We start from the raw sequence: 17,159 nt of genomic DNA, 5'->3' as shown, positions 1-17,159 counted from the left end.
TTGAAAAAGAAAAAGCTTACAGCACCTGGTATTCCCAGGCGGTCTCCCATCCAAGTACTAACCAGGCCCGACCCTGCTTAGCTTCCGAGATCAGACGAGATCGGGCGTGTTCAGGGTGGTATGGCCGTAAGCAATTAGTGCAGGCGCAAAACCAGGTTTTATACAGTAGCACATAAGGAGTGAGAAAGCTGCTGAGGCTCGACGTTACACTTTTACAAAAACAATCATTAGTTAGATATAAACGGCAGTAATTGATTCAGTAGGACTCCTTATCCATGTAAACGATCATTGTGACATCTGAATTCATTAATTATCTGAAATACACTGCGTGTGCGTGTGATGTTAAATGTTTGAACCAAGGTTAACGGTTAAAGTGTCAGAGAATGGGTGGTGATTTTTTGACGTCCTCCCATGATCTGAAGTGAGCGTGCGTGTTTGTGTTGGTGAAAGTTTAAGAAATGTACAACTGTCGGTTCAGCTCTCTGGTGCTCCCTGCTGGCAGTATCACTATACTGTCCTCATGTTTCACAAAAATAGTTTTGAGAGACGTTGTCAGTTTTTGTATGTTGCTTAAATCCTCCAAAGCGGTTGGCAGTAAACATCAGGTCACGGTACGCCACGGTAGGCCACGGAGTCAATGAGCTCGAGTTGAAAAAGAAAAAGCTTACAGCACCTGGTATTCCCAGGCGGTCTCCCATCCAAGTACTAACCAGGCCCGACCCTGCTTAGCTTCCGAGATCAGACGAGATCGGGCGTGTTCAGGGTGGTATGGCCGTAAGCAATTAGTGCAGGCGCAAAACCAGGTTTTATACAGTAGCACATAAGGAGTGAGAAAGCTGCTGAGGCTCGACGTTACACTTTTACAAAAACAATCATTAGTTAGATATAAACGGCAGTAATTGATTCAGTAGGACTCCTTATCCATGTAAACGATCATTGTGACATCTGAATTCATTAATTATCTGAAATACACTGCGTGTGCGTGTGATGTTAAATGTTTGAACCAAGGTTAACGGTTAAAGTGTCAGAGAATGGGTGGTGATTTTTTGACGTCCTCCCATGATCTGAAGTGAGCGTGCGTGTTTGTGTTGGTGAAAGTTTAAGAAATGTACAACTGTCGGTTCAGCTCTCTGGTGCTCCCTGCTGGCAGTATCACTATACTGTCCTCATGTTTCACAAAAATAGTTTTGAGAGACGTTGTCAGTTTTTGTATGTTGCTTAAATCCTCCAAAGCGGTTGGCAGTAAACATCAGGTCACGGTACGCCACGGTAGGCCACGGAGTCAATGAGCTCGAGTTGAAAAAGAAAAAGCTTACAGCACCTGGTATTCCCAGGCGGTCTCCCATCCAAGTACTAACCAGGCCCGACCCTGCTTAGCTTCCGAGATCAGACGAGATCGGGCGTGTTCAGGGTGGTATGGCCGTAAGCAATTAGTGCAGGCGCAAAACCAGGTTTTATACAGTAGCACATAAGGAGTGAGAAAGCTGCTGAGGCTCGACGTTACACTTTTACAAAAACAATCATTAGTTAGATATAAACGGCAGTAATTGATTCAGTAGGACTCCTTATCCATGTAAACGATCATTGTGACATCTGAATTCATTAATTATCTGAAATACACTGCGTGTGCGTGTGATGTTAAATGTTTGAACCAAGGTTAACGGTTAAAGTGTCAGAGAATGGGTGGTGATTTTTTGACGTCCTCCCATGATCTGAAGTGAGCGTGCGTGTTTGTGTTGGTGAAAGTTTAAGAAATGTACAACTGTCGGTTCAGCTCTCTGGTGCTCCCTGCTGGCAGTATCACTATACTGTCCTCATGTTTCACAAAAATAGTTTTGAGAGACGTTGTCAGTTTTTGTATGTTGCTTAAATCCTCCAAAGCGGTTGGCAGTAAACATCAGGTCACGGTACGCCACGGTAGGCCACGGAGTCAATGAGCTCGAGTTGAAAAAGAAAAAGCTTACAGCACCTGGTATTCCCAGGCGGTCTCCCATCCAAGTACTAACCAGGCCCGACCCTGCTTAGCTTCCGAGATCAGACGAGATCGGGCGTGTTCAGGGTGGTATGGCCGTAAGCAATTAGTGCAGGCGCAAAACCAGGTTTTATACAGTAGCACATAAGGAGTGAGAAAGCTGCTGAGGCTCGACGTTACACTTTTACAAAAACAATCATTAGTTAGATATAAACGGCAGTAATTGATTCAGTAGGACTCCTTATCCATGTAAACGATCATTGTGACATCTGAATTCATTAATTATCTGAAATACACTGCGTGTGCGTGTGATGTTAAATGTTTGAACCAAGGTTAACGGTTAAAGTGTCAGAGAATGGGTGGTGATTTTTTGACGTCCTCCCATGATCTGAAGTGAGCGTGCGTGTTTGTGTTGGTGAAAGTTTAAGAAATGTACAACTGTCGGTTCAGCTCTCTGGTGCTCCCTGCTGGCAGTATCACTATACTGTCCTCATGTTTCACAAAAATAGTTTTGAGAGACGTTGTCAGTTTTTGTATGTTGCTTAAATCCTCCAAAGCGGTTGGCAGTAAACATCAGGTCACGGTACGCCACGGTAGGCCACGGAGTCAATGAGCTCGAGTTGAAAAAGAAAAAGCTTACAGCACCTGGTATTCCCAGGCGGTCTCCCATCCAAGTACTAACCAGGCCCGACCCTGCTTAGCTTCCGAGATCAGACGAGATCGGGCGTGTTCAGGGTGGTATGGCCGTAAGCAATTAGTGCAGGCGCAAAACCAGGTTTTATACAGTAGCACATAAGGAGTGAGAAAGCTGCTGAGGCTCGACGTTACACTTTTACAAAAACAATCATTAGTTAGATATAAACGGCAGTAATTGATTCAGTAGGACTCCTTATCCATGTAAACGATCATTGTGACATCTGAATTCATTAATTATCTGAAATACACTGCGTGTGCGTGTGATGTTAAATGTTTGAACCAAGGTTAACGGTTAAAGTGTCAGAGAATGGGTGGTGATTTTTTGACGTCCTCCCATGATCTGAAGTGAGCGTGCGTGTTTGTGTTGGTGAAAGTTTAAGAAATGTACAACTGTCGGTTCAGCTCTCTGGTGCTCCCTGCTGGCAGTATCACTATACTGTCCTCATGTTTCACAAAAATAGTTTTGAGAGACGTTGTCAGTTTTTGTATGTTGCTTAAATCCTCCAAAGCGGTTGGCAGTAAACATCAGGTCACGGTACGCCACGGTAGGCCACGGAGTCAATGAGCTCGAGTTGAAAAAGAAAAAGCTTACAGCACCTGGTATTCCCAGGCGGTCTCCCATCCAAGTACTAACCAGGCCCGACCCTGCTTAGCTTCCGAGATCAGACGAGATCGGGCGTGTTCAGGGTGGTATGGCCGTAAGCAATTAGTGCAGGCGCAAAACCAGGTTTTATACAGTAGCACATAAGGAGTGAGAAAGCTGCTGAGGCTCGACGTTACACTTTTACAAAAACAATCATTAGTTAGATATAAACGGCAGTAATTGATTCAGTAGGACTCCTTATCCATGTAAACGATCATTGTGACATCTGAATTCATTAATTATCTGAAATACACTGCGTGTGCGTGTGATGTTAAATGTTTGAACCAAGGTTAACGGTTAAAGTGTCAGAGAATGGGTGGTGATTTTTTGACGTCCTCCCATGATCTGAAGTGAGCGTGCGTGTTTGTGTTGGTGAAAGTTTAAGAAATGTACAACTGTCGGTTCAGCTCTCTGGTGCTCCCTGCTGGCAGTATCACTATACTGTCCTCATGTTTCACAAAAATAGTTTTGAGAGACGTTGTCAGTTTTTGTATGTTGCTTAAATCCTCCAAAGCGGTTGGCAGTAAACATCAGGTCACGGTACGCCACGGTAGGCCACGGAGTCAATGAGCTCGAGTTGAAAAAGAAAAAGCTTACAGCACCTGGTATTCCCAGGCGGTCTCCCATCCAAGTACTAACCAGGCCCGACCCTGCTTAGCTTCCGAGATCAGACGAGATCGGGCGTGTTCAGGGTGGTATGGCCGTAAGCAATTAGTGCAGGCGCAAAACCAGGTTTTATACAGTAGCACATAAGGAGTGAGAAAGCTGCTGAGGCTCGACGTTACACTTTTACAAAAACAATCATTAGTTAGATATAAACGGCAGTAATTGATTCAGTAGGACTCCTTATCCATGTAAACGATCATTGTGACATCTGAATTCATTAATTATCTGAAATACACTGCGTGTGCGTGTGATGTTAAATGTTTGAACCAAGGTTAACGGTTAAAGTGTCAGAGAATGGGTGGTGATTTTTTGACGTCCTCCCATGATCTGAAGTGAGCGTGCGTGTTTGTGTTGGTGAAAGTTTAAGAAATGTACAACTGTCGGTTCAGCTCTCTGGTGCTCCCTGCTGGCAGTATCACTATACTGTCCTCATGTTTCACAAAAATAGTTTTGAGAGACGTTGTCAGTTTTTGTATGTTGCTTAAATCCTCCAAAGCGGTTGGCAGTAAACATCAGGTCACGGTACGCCACGGTAGGCCACGGAGTCAATGAGCTCGAGTTGAAAAAGAAAAAGCTTACAGCACCTGGTATTCCCAGGCGGTCTCCCATCCAAGTACTAACCAGGCCCGACCCTGCTTAGCTTCCGAGATCAGACGAGATCGGGCGTGTTCAGGGTGGTATGGCCGTAAGCAATTAGTGCAGGCGCAAAACCAGGTTTTATACAGTAGCACATAAGGAGTGAGAAAGCTGCTGAGGCTCGACGTTACACTCTTACAAAAACAATCATTAGTTAGATATAAACGGCAGTAATTGATTCAGTAGGACTCCTTATCCATGTAAACGATCATTGTGACATCTGAATTCATTAATTATCTGAAATACACTGCGTGTGCGTGTGATGTTAAATGTTTGAACCAAGGTTAACGGTTAAAGTGTCAGAGAATGGGTGGTGATTTTTTGACGTCCTCCCATGATCTGAAGTGAGCGTGCGTGTTTGTGTTGGTGAAAGTTTAAGAAATGTACAACTGTCGGTTCAGCTCTCTGGTGCTCCCTGCTGGCAGTATCACTATACTGTCCTCATGTTTCACAAAAATAGTTTTGAGAGACGTTGTCAGTTTTTGTATGTTGCTTAAATCCTCCAAAGCGGTTGGCAGTAAACATCAGGTCACGGTACGCCACGGTAGGCCACGGAGGCAATGAGCTCGAGTTGAAAAAGAAAAGCTTACAGCACCTGGTATTCCCAGGCGGTCTCCCATCCAAGTACTAACCAGGCCCGACCCTGCTTAGCTTCCGAGATCAGACGAGATCGGGCGTGTTCAGGGTGGTATGGCCGTAAGCAATTAGTGCAGGCGCAAAACCAGGTTTTATACAGTAGCACATAAGGAGTGAGAAAGCTGCTGAGGCTCGACGTTACACTTTTACAAAAACAATCATTAGTTAGATATAAACGGCAGTAATTGATTCAGTAGGACTCCTTATCCATGTAAACGATCATTGTGACATCTGAATTCATTAATTATCTGAAATACACTGCGTGTGCGTGTGATGTTAAATGTTTGAACCAAGGTTAACGGTTAAAGTGTCAGAGAATGGGTGGTGATTTTTTGACGTCCTCCCATGATCTGAAGTGAGCGTGCGTGTTTGTGTTGGTGAAAGTTTAAGAAATGTACAACTGTCGGTTCAGCTCTCTGGTGCTCCCTGCTGGCAGTATCACTATACTGTCCTCATGTTTCACAAAAATAGTTTTGAGAGACGTTGTCAGTTTTTGTATGTTGCTTAAATCCTCCAAAGCGGTTGGCAGTAAACATCAGGTCACGGTACGCCACGGTAGGCCACGGAGTCAATGAGCTCGAGTTGAAAAAGAAAAAGCTTACAGCACCTGGTATTCCCAGGCGGTCTCCCATCCAAGTACTAACCAGGCCCGACCCTGCTTAGCTTCCGAGATCAGACGAGATCGGGCGTGTTCAGGGTGGTATGGCCGTAAGCAATTAGTGCAGGCGCAAAACCAGGTTTTATACAGTAGCACATAAGGAGTGAGAAAGCTGCTGAGGCTCGACGTTACACTTTTACAAAAACAATCATTAGTTAGATATAAACGGCAGTAATTGATTCAGTAGGACTCCTTATCCATGTAAACGATCATTGTGACATCTGAATTCATTAATTATCTGAAATACACTGCGTGTGCGTGTGATGTTAAATGTTTGAACCAAGGTTAACGGTTAAAGTGTCAGAGAATGGGTGGTGATTTTTTGACGTCCTCCCATGATCTGAAGTGAGCGTGCGTGTTTGTGTTGGTGAAAGTTTAAGAAATGTACAACTGTCGGTTCAGCTCTCTGGTGCTCCCTGCTGGCAGTATCACTATACTGTCCTCATGTTTCACAAAAATAGTTTTGAGAGACGTTGTCAGTTTTTGTATGTTGCTTAAATCCTCCAAAGCGGTTGGCAGTAAACATCAGGTCACGGTACGCCACGGTAGGCCACGGAGGCAATGAGCTCGAGTTGAAAAAGAAAAAGCTTACAGCACCTGGTATTCCCAGGCGGTCTCCCATCCAAGTACTAACCAGGCCCGACCCTGCTTAGCTTCCGAGATCAGACGAGATCGGGCGTGTTCAGGGTGGTATGGCCGTAAGCAATTAGTGCAGGCGCAAAACCAGGTTTTATACAGTAGCACATAAGGAGTGAGAAAGCTGCTGAGGCTCGACGTTACACTTTTACAAAAACAATCATTAGTTAGATATAAACGGCAGTAATTGATTCAGTAGGACTCCTTATCCATGTAAACGATCATTGTGACATCTGAATTCATTAATTATCTGAAATACACTGCGTGTGCGTGTGATGTTAAATGTTTGAACCAAGGTTAACGGTTAAAGTGTCAGAGAATGGGTGGTGATTTTTTGACGTCCTCCCATGATCTGAAGTGAGCGTGCGTGTTTGTGTTGGTGAAAGTTTAAGAAATGTACAACTGTCGGTTCAGCTCTCTGGTGCTCCCTGCTGGCAGTATCACTATACTGTCCTCATGTTTCACAAAAATAGTTTTGAGAGACGTTGTCAGTTTTTGTATGTTGCTTAAATCCTCCAAAGCGGTTGGCAGTAAACATCAGGTCACGGTACGCCACGGTAGGCCACGGAGTCAATGAGCTCGAGTTGAAAAAGAAAAAGCTTACAGCACCTGGTATTCCCAGGCGGTCTCCCATCCAAGTACTAACCAGGCCCGACCCTGCTTAGCTTCCGAGATCAGACGAGATCGGGCGTGTTCAGGGTGGTATGGCCGTAAGCAATTAGTGCAGGCGCAAAACCAGGTTTTATACAGTAGCACATAAGGAGTGAGAAAGCTGCTGAGGCTCGACGTTACACTTTTACAAAAACAATCATTAGTTAGATATAAACGGCAGTAATTGATTCAGTAGGACTCCTTATCCATGTAAACGATCATTGTGACATCTGAATTCATTAATTATCTGAAATACACTGCGTGTGCGTGTGATGTTAAATGTTTGAACCAAGGTTAACGGTTAAAGTGTCAGAGAATGGGTGGTGATTTTTTGACGTCCTCCCATGATCTGAAGTGAGCGTGCGTGTTTGTGTTGGTGAAAGTTTAAGAAATGTACAACTGTCGGTTCAGCTCTCTGGTGCTCCCTGCTGGCAGTATCACTATACTGTCCTCATGTTTCACAAAAATAGTTTTGAGAGACGTTGTCAGTTTTTGTATGTTGCTTAAATCCTCCAAAGCGGTTGGCAGTAAACATCAGGTCACGGTACGCCACGGTAGGCCACGGAGTCAATGAGCTCGAGTTGAAAAAGAAAAAGCTTACAGCACCTGGTATTCCCAGGCGGTCTCCCATCCAAGTACTAACCAGGCCCGACCCTGCTTAGCTTCCGAGATCAGACGAGATCGGGCGTGTTCAGGGTGGTATGGCCGTAAGCAATTAGTGCAGGCGCAAAACCAGGTTTTATACAGTAGCACATAAGGAGTGAGAAAGCTGCTGAGGCTCGACGTTACACTCTTACAAAAACAATCATTAGTTAGATATAAACGGCAGTAATTGATTCAGTAGGACTCCTTATCCATGTAAACGATCATTGTGACATCTGAATTCATTAATTATCTGAAATACACTGCGTGTGCGTGTGATGTTAAATGTTTGAACCAAGGTTAACGGTTAAAGTGTCAGAGAATGGGTGGTGATTTTTTGACGTCCTCCCATGATCTGAAGTGAGCGTGCGTGTTTGTGTTGGTGAAAGTTTAAGAAATGTACAACTGTCGGTTCAGCTCTCTGGTGCTCCCTGCTGGCAGTATCACTATACTGTCCTCATGTTTCACAAAAATAGTTTTGAGAGACGTTGTCAGTTTTTGTATGTTGCTTAAATCCTCCAAAGCGGTTGGCAGTAAACATCAGGTCACGGTACGCCACGGTAGGCCACGGAGTCAATGAGCTCGAGTTGAAAAAGAAAAAGCTTACAGCACCTGGTATTCCCAGGCGGTCTCCCATCCAAGTACTAACCAGGCCCGACCCTGCTTAGCTTCCGAGATCAGACGAGATCGGGCGTGTTCAGGGTGGTATGGCCGTAAGCAATTAGTGCAGGCGCAAAACCAGGTTTTATACAGTAGCACATAAGGAGTGAGAAAGCTGCTGAGGCTCGACGTTACACTTTTACAAAAACAATCATTAGTTAGATATAAACGGCAGTAATTGATTCAGTAGGACTCCTTATCCATGTAAACGATCATTGTGACATCTGAATTCATTAATTATCTGAAATACACTGCGTGTGCGTGTGATGTTAAATGTTTGAACCAAGGTTAACGGTTAAAGTGTCAGAGAATGGGTGGTGATTTTTTGACGTCCTCCCATGATCTGAAGTGAGCGTGCGTGTTTGTGTTGGTGAAAGTTTAAGAAATGTACAACTGTCGGTTCAGCTCTCTGGTGCTCCCTGCTGGCAGTATCACTATACTGTCCTCATGTTTCACAAAAATAGTTTTGAGAGACGTTGTCAGTTTTTGTATGTTGCTTAAATCCTCCAAAGCGGTTGGCAGTAAACATCAGGTCACGGTACGCCACGGTAGGCCACGGAGTCAATGAGCTCGAGTTGAAAAAGAAAAAGCTTACAGCACCTGGTATTCCCAGGCGGTCTCCCATCCAAGTACTAACCAGGCCCGACCCTGCTTAGCTTCCGAGATCAGACGAGATCGGGCGTGTTCAGGGTGGTATGGCCGTAAGCAATTAGTGCAGGCGCAAAACCAGGTTTTATACAGTAGCACATAAGGAGTGAGAAAGCTGCTGAGGCTCGACGTTACACTTTTACAAAAACAATCATTAGTTAGATATAAACGGCAGTAATTGATTCAGTAGGACTCCTTATCCATGTAAACGATCATTGTGACATCTGAATTCATTAATTATCTGAAATACACTGCGTGTGCGTGTGATGTTAAATGTTTGAACCAAGGTTAACGGTTAAAGTGTCAGAGAATGGGTGGTGATTTTTTGACGTCCTCCCATGATCTGAAGTGAGCGTGCGTGTTTGTGTTGGTGAAAGTTTAAGAAATGTACAACTGTCGGTTCAGCTCTCTGGTGCTCCCTGCTGGCAGTATCACTATACTGTCCTCATGTTTCACAAAAATAGTTTTGAGAGACGTTGTCAGTTTTTGTATGTTGCTTAAATCCTCCAAAGCGGTTGGCAGTAAACATCAGGTCACGGTACGCCACGGTAGGCCACGGAGTCAATGAGCTCGAGTTGAAAAAGAAAAAGCTTACAGCACCTGGTATTCCCAGGCGGTCTCCCATCCAAGTACTAACCAGGCCCGACCCTGCTTAGCTTCCGAGATCAGACGAGATCGGGCGTGTTCAGGGTGGTATGGCCGTAAGCAATTAGTGCAGGCGCAAAACCAGGTTTTATACAGTAGCACATAAGGAGTGAGAAAGCTGCTGAGGCTCGACGTTACACTCTTACAAAAACAATCATTAGTTAGATATAAACGGCAGTAATTGATTCAGTAGGACTCCTTATCCATGTAAACGATCATTGTGACATCTGAATTCATTAATTATCTGAAATACACTGCGTGTGCGTGTGATGTTAAATGTTTGAACCAAGGTTAACGGTTAAAGTGTCAGAGAATGGGTGGTGATTTTTTGACGTCCTCCCATGATCTGAAGTGAGCGTGCGTGTTTGTGTTGGTGAAAGTTTAAGAAATGTACAACTGTCGGTTCAGCTCTCTGGTGCTCCCTGCTGGCAGTATCACTATACTGTCCTCATGTTTCACAAAAATAGTTTTGAGAGACGTTGTCAGTTTTTGTATGTTGCTTAAATCCTCCAAAGCGGTTGGCAGTAAACATCAGGTCACGGTACGCCACGGTAGGCCACGGAGTCAATGAGCTCGAGTTGAAAAAGAAAAAGCTTACAGCACCTGGTATTCCCAGGCGGTCTCCCATCCAAGTACTAACCAGGCCCGACCCTGCTTAGCTTCCGAGATCAGACGAGATCGGGCGTGTTCAGGGTGGTATGGCCGTAAGCAATTAGTGCAGGCGCAAAACCAGGTTTTATACAGTAGCACATAAGGAGTGAGAAAGCTGCTGAGGCTCGACGTTACACTTTACAAAAACAATCATTAGTTAGATATAAACGGCAGTAATTGATTCAGTAGGACTCCTTATCCATGTAAACGATCATTGTGACATCTGAATTCATTAATTATCTGAAATACACTGCGTGTGCGTGTGATGTTAAATGTTTGAACCAAGGTTAACGGTTAAAGTGTCAGAGAATGGGTGGTGATTTTTTGACGTCCTCCCATGATCTGAAGTGAGCGTGCGTGTTTGTGTTGGTGAAAGTTTAAGAAATGTACAACTGTCGGTTCAGCTCTCTGGTGCTCCCTGCTGGCAGTATCACTATACTGTCCTCATGTTTCACAAAAATAGTTTTGAGAGACGTTGTCAGTTTTTGTATGTTGCTTAAATCCTCCAAAGCGGTTGGCAGTAAACATCAGGTCACGGTACGCCACGGTAGGCCACGGAGTCAATGAGCTCGAGTTGAAAAAGAAAAAGCTTACAGCACCTGGTATTCCCAGGCGGTCTCCCATCCAAGTACTAACCAGGCCCGACCCTGCTTAGCTTCCGAGATCAGACGAGATCGGGCGTGTTCAGGGTGGTATGGCCGTAAGCAATTAGTGCAGGCGCAAAACCAGGTTTTATACAGTAGCACATAAGGAGTGAGAAAGCTGCTGAGGCTCGACGTTACACTCTTACAAAAACAATCATTAGTTAGATATAAACGGCAGTAATTGATTCAGTAGGACTCCTTATCCATGTAAACGATCATTGTGACATCTGAATTCATTAATTATCTGAAATACACTGCGTGTGCGTGTGATGTTAAATGTTTGAACCAAGGTTAACGGTTAAAGTGTCAGAGAATGGGTGGTGATTTTTTGACGTCCTCCCATGATCTGAAGTGAGCGTGCGTGTTTGTGTTGGTGAAAGTTTAAGAAATGTACAACTGTCGGTTCAGCTCTCTGGTGCTCCCTGCTGGCAGTATCACTATACTGTCCTCATGTTTCACAAAAATAGTTTTGAGAGACGTTGTCAGTTTTTGTATGTTGCTTAAATCCTCCAAAGCGGTTGGCAGTAAACATCAGGTCACGGTACGCCACGGTAGGCCACGGAGTCAATGAGCTCGAGTTGAAAAAGAAAAAGCTTACAGCACCTGGTATTCCCAGGCGGTCTCCCATCCAAGTACTAACCAGGCCCGACCCTGCTTAGCTTCCGAGATCAGACGAGATCGGGCGTGTTCAGGGTGGTATGGCCGTAAGCAATTAGTGCAGGCGCAAAACCAGGTTTTATACAGTAGCACATAAGGAGTGAGAAAGCTGCTGAGGCTCGACGTTACACTTTTACAAAAACAATCATTAGTTAGATATAAACGGCAGTAATTGATTCAGTAGGACTCCTTATCCATGTAAACGATCATTGTGACATCTGAATTCATTAATTATCTGAAATACACTGCGTGTGCGTGTGATGTTAAATGTTTGAACCAAGGTTAACGGTTAAAGTGTCAGAGAATGGGTGGTGATTTTTTGACGTCCTCCCATGATCTGAAGTGAGCGTGCGTGTTTGTGTTGGTGAAAGTTTAAGAAATGTACAACTGTCGGTTCAGCTCTCTGGTGCTCCCTGCTGGCAGTATCACTATACTGTCCTCATGTTTCACAAAAATAGTTTTGAGAGACGTTGTCAGTTTTTGTATGTTGCTTAAATCCTCCAAAGCGGTTGGCAGTAAACATCAGGTCACGGTACGCCACGGTAGGCCACGGAGTCAATGAGCTCGAGTTGAAAAAGAAAAAGCTTACAGCACCTGGTATTCCCAGGCGGTCTCCCATCCAAGTACTAACCAGGCCCGACCCTGCTTAGCTTCCGAGATCAGACGAGATCGGGCGTGTTCAGGGTGGTATGGCCGTAAGCAATTAGTGCAGGCGCAAAACCAGGTTTTATACAGTAGCACATAAGGAGTGAGAAAGCTGCTGAGGCTCGACGTTACACTTTTACAAAAACAATCATTAGTTAGATATAAACGGCAGTAATTGATTCAGTAGGACTCCTTATCCATGTAAACGATCATTGTGACATCTGAATTCATTAATTATCTGAAATACACTGCGTGTGCGTGTGATGTTAAATGTTTGAACCAAGGTTAACGGTTAAAGTGTCAGAGAATGGGTGGTGATTTTTTGACGTCCTCCCATGATCTGAAGTGAGCGTGCGTGTTTGTGTTGGTGAAAGTTTAAGAAATGTACAACTGTCGGTTCAGCTCTCTGGTGCTCCCTGCTGGCAGTATCACTATACTGTCCTCATGTTTCACAAAAATAGTTTTGAGAGACGTTGTCAGTTTTTGTATGTTGCTTAAATCCTCCAAAGCGGTTGGCAGTAAACATCAGGTCACGGTACGCCACGGTAGGCCACGGAGTCAATGAGCTCGAGTTGAAAAAGAAAAAGCTTACAGCACCTGGTATTCCCAGGCGGTCTCCCATCCAAGTACTAACCAGGCCCGACCCTGCTTAGCTTCCGAGATCAGACGAGATCGGGCGTGTTCAGGGTGGTATGGCCGTAAGCAATTAGTGCAGGCGCAAAACCAGGTTTTATACAGTAGCACATAAGGAGTGAGAAAGCTGCTGAGGCTCGACGTTACACTTTTACAAAAACAATCATTAGTTAGATATAAACGGCAGTAATTGATTCAGTAGGACTCCTTATCCATGTAAACGATCATTGTGACATCTGAATTCATTAATTATCTGAAATACACTGCGTGTGCGTGTGATGTTAAATGTTTGAACCAAGGTTAACGGTTAAAGTGTCAGAGAATGGGTGGTGATTTTTTGACGTCCTCCCATGATCTGAAGTGAGCGTGCGTGTTTGTGTTGGTGAAAGTTTAAGAAATGTACAACTGTCGGTTCAGCTCTCTGGTGCTCCCTGCTGGCAGTATCACTATACTGTCCTCATGTTTCACAAAAATAGTTTTGAGAGACGTTGTCAGTTTTTGTATGTTGCTTAAATCCTCCAAAGCGGTTGGCAGTAAACATCAGGTCACGGTACGCCACGGTAGGCCACGGAGTCAATGAGCTCGAGTTGAAAAAGAAAAAGCTTACAGCACCTGGTATTCCCAGGCGGTCTCCCATCCAAGTACTAACCAGGCCCGACCCTGCTTAGCTTCCGAGATCAGACGAGATCGGGCGTGTTCAGGGTGGTATGGCCGTAAGCAATTAGTGCAGGCGCAAAACCAGGTTTTATACAGTAGCACATAAGGAGTGAGAAAGCTGCTGAGGCTCGACGTTACACTTTTACAAAAACAATCATTAGTTAGATATAAACGGCAGTAATTGATTCAGTAGGACTCCTTATCCATGTAAACGATCATTGTGACATCTGAATTCATTAATTATCTGAAATACACTGCGTGTGCGTGTGATGTTAAATGTTTGAACCAAGGTTAACGGTTAAAGTGTCAGAGAATGGGTGGTGATTTTTTGACGTCCTCCCATGATCTGAAGTGAGCGTGCGTGTTTGTGTTGGTGAAAGTTTAAGAAATGTACAACTGTCGGTTCAGCTCTCTGGTGCTCCCTGCTGGCAGTATCACTATACTGTCCTCATGTTTCACAAAAATAGTTTTGAGAGACGTTGTCAGTTTTTGTATGTTGCTTAAATCCTCCAAAGCGGTTGGCAGTAAACATCAGGTCACGGTACGCCACGGTAGGCCACGGAGGCAATGAGCTCGAGTTGAAAAAGAAAAAGCTTACAGCACCTGGTATTCCCAGGCGGTCTCCCATCCAAGTACTAACCAGGCCCGACCCTGCTTAGCTTCCGAGATCAGACGAGATCGGGCGTGTTCAGGGTGGTATGGCCGTAAGCAATTAGTGCAGGCGCAAAACCAGGTTTTATACAGTAGCACATAAGGAGTGAGAAAGCTGCTGAGGCTCGACGTTACACTTTTACAAAAACAATCATTAGTTAGATATAAACGGCAGTAATTGATTCAGTAGGACTCCTTATCCATGTAAACGATCATTGTGACATCTGAATTCATTAATTATCTGAAATACACTGCGTGTGCGTGTGATGTTAAATGTTTGAACCAAGGTTAACGGTTAAAGTGTCAGAGAATGGGTGGTGATTTTTTGACGTCCTCCCATGATCTGAAGTGAGCGTGCGTGTTTGTGTTGGTGAAAGTTTAAGAAATGTACAACTGTCGGTTCAGCTCTCTGGTGCTCCCTGCTGGCAGTATCACTATACTGTCCTCATGTTTCACAAAAATAGTTTTGAGAGACGTTGTCAGTTTTTGTATGTTGCTTAAATCCTCCAAAGCGGTTGGCAGTAAACATCAGGTCACGGTACGCCACGGTAGGCCACGGAGTCAATGAGCTCGAGTTGAAAAAGAAAAAGCTTACAGCACCTGGTATTCCCAGGCGGTCTCCCATCCAAGTACTAACCAGGCCCGACCCTGCTTAGCTTCCGAGATCAGACGAGATCGGGCGTGTTCAGGGTGGTATGGCCGTAAGCAATTAGTGCAGGCGCAAAACCAGGTTTTATACAGTAGCACATAAGGAGTGAGAAAGCTGCTGAGGCTCGACGTTACACTTTACAAAAACAATCATTAGTTAGATATAAACGGCAGTAATTGATTCAGTAGGACTCCTTATCCATGTAAACGATCATTGTGACATCTGAATTCATTAATTATCTGAAATACACTGCGTGTGCGTGTGATGTTAAATGTTTGAACCAAGGTTAACGGTTAAAGTGTCAGAGAATGGGTGGTGATTTTTTGACGTCCTCCCATGATCTGAAGTGAGCGTGCGTGTTTGTGTTGGTGAAAGTTTAAGAAATGTACAACTGTCGGTTCAGCTCTCTGGTGCTCCCTGCTGGCAGTATCACTATACTGTCCTCATGTTTCACAAAAATAGTTTTGAGAGACGTTGTCAGTTTTTGTATGTTGCTTAAATCCTCCAAAGCGGTTGGCAGTAAACATCAGGTCACGGTACGCCACGGTAGGCCACGGAGTCAATGAGCTCGAGTTGAAAAAGAAAAAGCTTACAGCACCTGGTATTCCCAGGCGGTCTCCCATCCAAGTACTAACCAGGCCCGACCCTGCTTAGCTTCCGAGATCAGACGAGATCGGGCGTGTTCAGGGTGGTATGGCCGTAAGCAATTAGTGCAGGCGCAAAACCAGGTTTTATACAGTAGCACATAAGGAGTGAGAAAGCTGCTGAGGCTCGACGTTACACTTTTACAAAAACAATCATTAGTTAGATATAAACGGCAGTAATTGATTCAGTAGGACTCCTTATCCATGTAAACGATCATTGTGACATCTGAATTCATTAATTATCTGAAATACACTGCGTGTGCGTGTGATGTTAAATGTTTGAACCAAGGTTAACGGTTAAAGTGTCAGAGAATGGGTGGTGATTTTTTGACGTCCTCCCATGATCTGAAGTGAGCGTGCGTGTTTGTGTTGGTGAAAGTTTAAGAAATGTACAACTGTCGGTTCAGCTCTCTGGTGCTCCCTGCTGGCAGTATCACTATACTGTCCTCATGTTTCACAAAAATAGTTTTGAGAGACGTTGTCAGTTTTTGTATGTTGCTTAAATCCTCCAAAGCGGTTGGCAGTAAACATCAGGTCACGGTACGCCACGGTAGGCCACGGAGTCAATGAGCTCGAGTTGAAAAAGAAAAAGCTTACAGCACCTGGTATTCCCAGGCGGTCTCCCATCCAAGTACTAACCAGGCCCGACCCTGCTTAGCTTCCGAGATCAGACGAGATCGGGCGTGTTCAGGGTGGTATGGCCGTAAGCAATTAGTGCAGGCGCAAAACCAGGTTTTATACAGTAGCACATAAGGAGTGAGAAAGCTGCTGAGGCTCGACGTTACACTTTACAAAAACAATCATTAGTTAGATATAAACGGCAGTAATTGATTCAGTAGGACTCCTTATCCATGTAAACGATCATTGTGACATCTGAATTCATTAATTATCTGAAATACACTGCGTGTGCGTGTGATGTTAAATGTTTGAACCAAGGTTAACGGTTAAAGTGTCAGAGAATGGGTGGTGATTTTTTGACGTCCTCCCATGATCTGAAGTGAGCGTGCGTGTTTGTGTTGGTGAAAGTTTAAGAAATGTACAACTGTCGGTTCAGCTCTCTGGTGCTCCCTGCTGGCAGTATCACTATACTGTCCTCATGTTTCACAAAAATAGTTTTGAGAGACGTTGTCAGTTTTTGTATGTTGCTTAAATCCTCCAAAGCGGTTGGCAGTAAACATCAGGTCACGGTACGCCACGGTAGGCCACGGAGTCAATGAGCTCGAGTTGAAAAAGAAAAAGCTTACAGCACCTGGTATTCCCAGGCGGTCTCCCATCCAAGTACTAACCAGGCCCGACCCTGCTTAGCTTCCGAGATCAGACGAGATCGGGCGTGTTCAGGGTGGTATGGCCGTAAGCAATTAGTGCAGGCGCAAAACCAGGTTTTATACAGTAGCACATAAGGAGTGAGAAAGCTGCTGAGGCTCGACGTTACACTTTACAAAAACAATCATTAGTTAGATATAAACGGCAGTAATTGATTCAGTAGGACTCCTTATCCATGTAAACGATCATTGTGACATCTGAATTCATTAATTATCT

General features: G+C 44.5%; 27 non-coding genes across 27 annotated transcripts; all 27 read right to left on the bottom strand.

Moving 5' to 3' along the window:
• Window positions 1-13: 13 nt before the first annotated feature.
• LOC130399253 (5S ribosomal RNA) lies at window positions 14-132 on the bottom strand. The gene has a single exon (XR_008901774.1). It is a non-coding gene; the product is annotated as a 5S ribosomal RNA (ribosomal RNA).
• A 529-nt stretch (window positions 133-661) lies between these two features.
• LOC130399252 (5S ribosomal RNA) lies at window positions 662-780 on the bottom strand. Its single transcript, XR_008901773.1, has one exon. It is a non-coding gene; the product is annotated as a 5S ribosomal RNA (ribosomal RNA).
• A 529-nt stretch (window positions 781-1,309) lies between these two features.
• LOC130399251 (5S ribosomal RNA) lies at window positions 1,310-1,428 on the bottom strand. The gene has a single exon (XR_008901772.1). It is a non-coding gene; the product is annotated as a 5S ribosomal RNA (ribosomal RNA).
• A 529-nt stretch (window positions 1,429-1,957) lies between these two features.
• LOC130399249 (5S ribosomal RNA) lies at window positions 1,958-2,076 on the bottom strand. The gene has a single exon (XR_008901771.1). It is a non-coding gene; the product is annotated as a 5S ribosomal RNA (ribosomal RNA).
• A 529-nt stretch (window positions 2,077-2,605) lies between these two features.
• LOC130399248 (5S ribosomal RNA) lies at window positions 2,606-2,724 on the bottom strand. The gene has a single exon (XR_008901770.1). It is a non-coding gene; the product is annotated as a 5S ribosomal RNA (ribosomal RNA).
• A 529-nt stretch (window positions 2,725-3,253) lies between these two features.
• LOC130399247 (5S ribosomal RNA) lies at window positions 3,254-3,372 on the bottom strand. The gene has a single exon (XR_008901769.1). It is a non-coding gene; the product is annotated as a 5S ribosomal RNA (ribosomal RNA).
• Window positions 3,373-3,901: 529 nt separating this feature from the next.
• On the bottom strand, window positions 3,902-4,020 carry LOC130399246 (5S ribosomal RNA). Its single transcript, XR_008901768.1, has one exon. It is a non-coding gene; the product is annotated as a 5S ribosomal RNA (ribosomal RNA).
• A 529-nt stretch (window positions 4,021-4,549) lies between these two features.
• On the bottom strand, window positions 4,550-4,668 carry LOC130399244 (5S ribosomal RNA). The gene has a single exon (XR_008901766.1). It is a non-coding gene; the product is annotated as a 5S ribosomal RNA (ribosomal RNA).
• A 528-nt stretch (window positions 4,669-5,196) lies between these two features.
• Window positions 5,197-5,315, bottom strand: LOC130399243 (5S ribosomal RNA). The gene has a single exon (XR_008901765.1). It is a non-coding gene; the product is annotated as a 5S ribosomal RNA (ribosomal RNA).
• A 529-nt stretch (window positions 5,316-5,844) lies between these two features.
• Window positions 5,845-5,963, bottom strand: LOC130399242 (5S ribosomal RNA). The gene has a single exon (XR_008901764.1). It is a non-coding gene; the product is annotated as a 5S ribosomal RNA (ribosomal RNA).
• Window positions 5,964-6,492: 529 nt separating this feature from the next.
• On the bottom strand, window positions 6,493-6,611 carry LOC130399241 (5S ribosomal RNA). The gene has a single exon (XR_008901763.1). It is a non-coding gene; the product is annotated as a 5S ribosomal RNA (ribosomal RNA).
• A 529-nt stretch (window positions 6,612-7,140) lies between these two features.
• LOC130399240 (5S ribosomal RNA) lies at window positions 7,141-7,259 on the bottom strand. Its single transcript, XR_008901762.1, has one exon. It is a non-coding gene; the product is annotated as a 5S ribosomal RNA (ribosomal RNA).
• Window positions 7,260-7,788: 529 nt separating this feature from the next.
• LOC130399239 (5S ribosomal RNA) lies at window positions 7,789-7,907 on the bottom strand. Its single transcript, XR_008901761.1, has one exon. It is a non-coding gene; the product is annotated as a 5S ribosomal RNA (ribosomal RNA).
• Window positions 7,908-8,436: 529 nt separating this feature from the next.
• Window positions 8,437-8,555, bottom strand: LOC130399238 (5S ribosomal RNA). Its single transcript, XR_008901760.1, has one exon. It is a non-coding gene; the product is annotated as a 5S ribosomal RNA (ribosomal RNA).
• A 529-nt stretch (window positions 8,556-9,084) lies between these two features.
• LOC130399237 (5S ribosomal RNA) lies at window positions 9,085-9,203 on the bottom strand. The gene has a single exon (XR_008901759.1). It is a non-coding gene; the product is annotated as a 5S ribosomal RNA (ribosomal RNA).
• A 529-nt stretch (window positions 9,204-9,732) lies between these two features.
• LOC130399236 (5S ribosomal RNA) lies at window positions 9,733-9,851 on the bottom strand. Its single transcript, XR_008901758.1, has one exon. It is a non-coding gene; the product is annotated as a 5S ribosomal RNA (ribosomal RNA).
• Window positions 9,852-10,380: 529 nt separating this feature from the next.
• LOC130399235 (5S ribosomal RNA) lies at window positions 10,381-10,499 on the bottom strand. Its single transcript, XR_008901757.1, has one exon. It is a non-coding gene; the product is annotated as a 5S ribosomal RNA (ribosomal RNA).
• Window positions 10,500-11,027: 528 nt separating this feature from the next.
• On the bottom strand, window positions 11,028-11,146 carry LOC130399232 (5S ribosomal RNA). The gene has a single exon (XR_008901755.1). It is a non-coding gene; the product is annotated as a 5S ribosomal RNA (ribosomal RNA).
• Window positions 11,147-11,675: 529 nt separating this feature from the next.
• On the bottom strand, window positions 11,676-11,794 carry LOC130399231 (5S ribosomal RNA). Its single transcript, XR_008901754.1, has one exon. It is a non-coding gene; the product is annotated as a 5S ribosomal RNA (ribosomal RNA).
• A 529-nt stretch (window positions 11,795-12,323) lies between these two features.
• Window positions 12,324-12,442, bottom strand: LOC130399230 (5S ribosomal RNA). Its single transcript, XR_008901753.1, has one exon. It is a non-coding gene; the product is annotated as a 5S ribosomal RNA (ribosomal RNA).
• Window positions 12,443-12,971: 529 nt separating this feature from the next.
• LOC130399229 (5S ribosomal RNA) lies at window positions 12,972-13,090 on the bottom strand. Its single transcript, XR_008901752.1, has one exon. It is a non-coding gene; the product is annotated as a 5S ribosomal RNA (ribosomal RNA).
• Window positions 13,091-13,619: 529 nt separating this feature from the next.
• Window positions 13,620-13,738, bottom strand: LOC130399228 (5S ribosomal RNA). The gene has a single exon (XR_008901751.1). It is a non-coding gene; the product is annotated as a 5S ribosomal RNA (ribosomal RNA).
• A 529-nt stretch (window positions 13,739-14,267) lies between these two features.
• LOC130399227 (5S ribosomal RNA) lies at window positions 14,268-14,386 on the bottom strand. Its single transcript, XR_008901750.1, has one exon. It is a non-coding gene; the product is annotated as a 5S ribosomal RNA (ribosomal RNA).
• A 529-nt stretch (window positions 14,387-14,915) lies between these two features.
• Window positions 14,916-15,034, bottom strand: LOC130399226 (5S ribosomal RNA). Its single transcript, XR_008901749.1, has one exon. It is a non-coding gene; the product is annotated as a 5S ribosomal RNA (ribosomal RNA).
• A 528-nt stretch (window positions 15,035-15,562) lies between these two features.
• Window positions 15,563-15,681, bottom strand: LOC130399225 (5S ribosomal RNA). The gene has a single exon (XR_008901748.1). It is a non-coding gene; the product is annotated as a 5S ribosomal RNA (ribosomal RNA).
• A 529-nt stretch (window positions 15,682-16,210) lies between these two features.
• Window positions 16,211-16,329, bottom strand: LOC130399224 (5S ribosomal RNA). The gene has a single exon (XR_008901747.1). It is a non-coding gene; the product is annotated as a 5S ribosomal RNA (ribosomal RNA).
• A 528-nt stretch (window positions 16,330-16,857) lies between these two features.
• On the bottom strand, window positions 16,858-16,976 carry LOC130399223 (5S ribosomal RNA). Its single transcript, XR_008901746.1, has one exon. It is a non-coding gene; the product is annotated as a 5S ribosomal RNA (ribosomal RNA).
• Between the last annotated feature and the right edge of the window lie 183 nt (window positions 16,977-17,159).

The sequence above is a fragment of the Gadus chalcogrammus genome, chromosome 12, assembly GCF_026213295.1.
Source record: "Gadus chalcogrammus isolate NIFS_2021 chromosome 12, NIFS_Gcha_1.0, whole genome shotgun sequence".
Taxonomy (NCBI): domain Eukaryota; kingdom Metazoa; phylum Chordata; class Actinopteri; order Gadiformes; family Gadidae; genus Gadus; species Gadus chalcogrammus.
The sequence above is the reverse complement of the archived record's forward strand: the minus strand, read 5'-3'. Positions and strand labels throughout refer to the sequence as shown.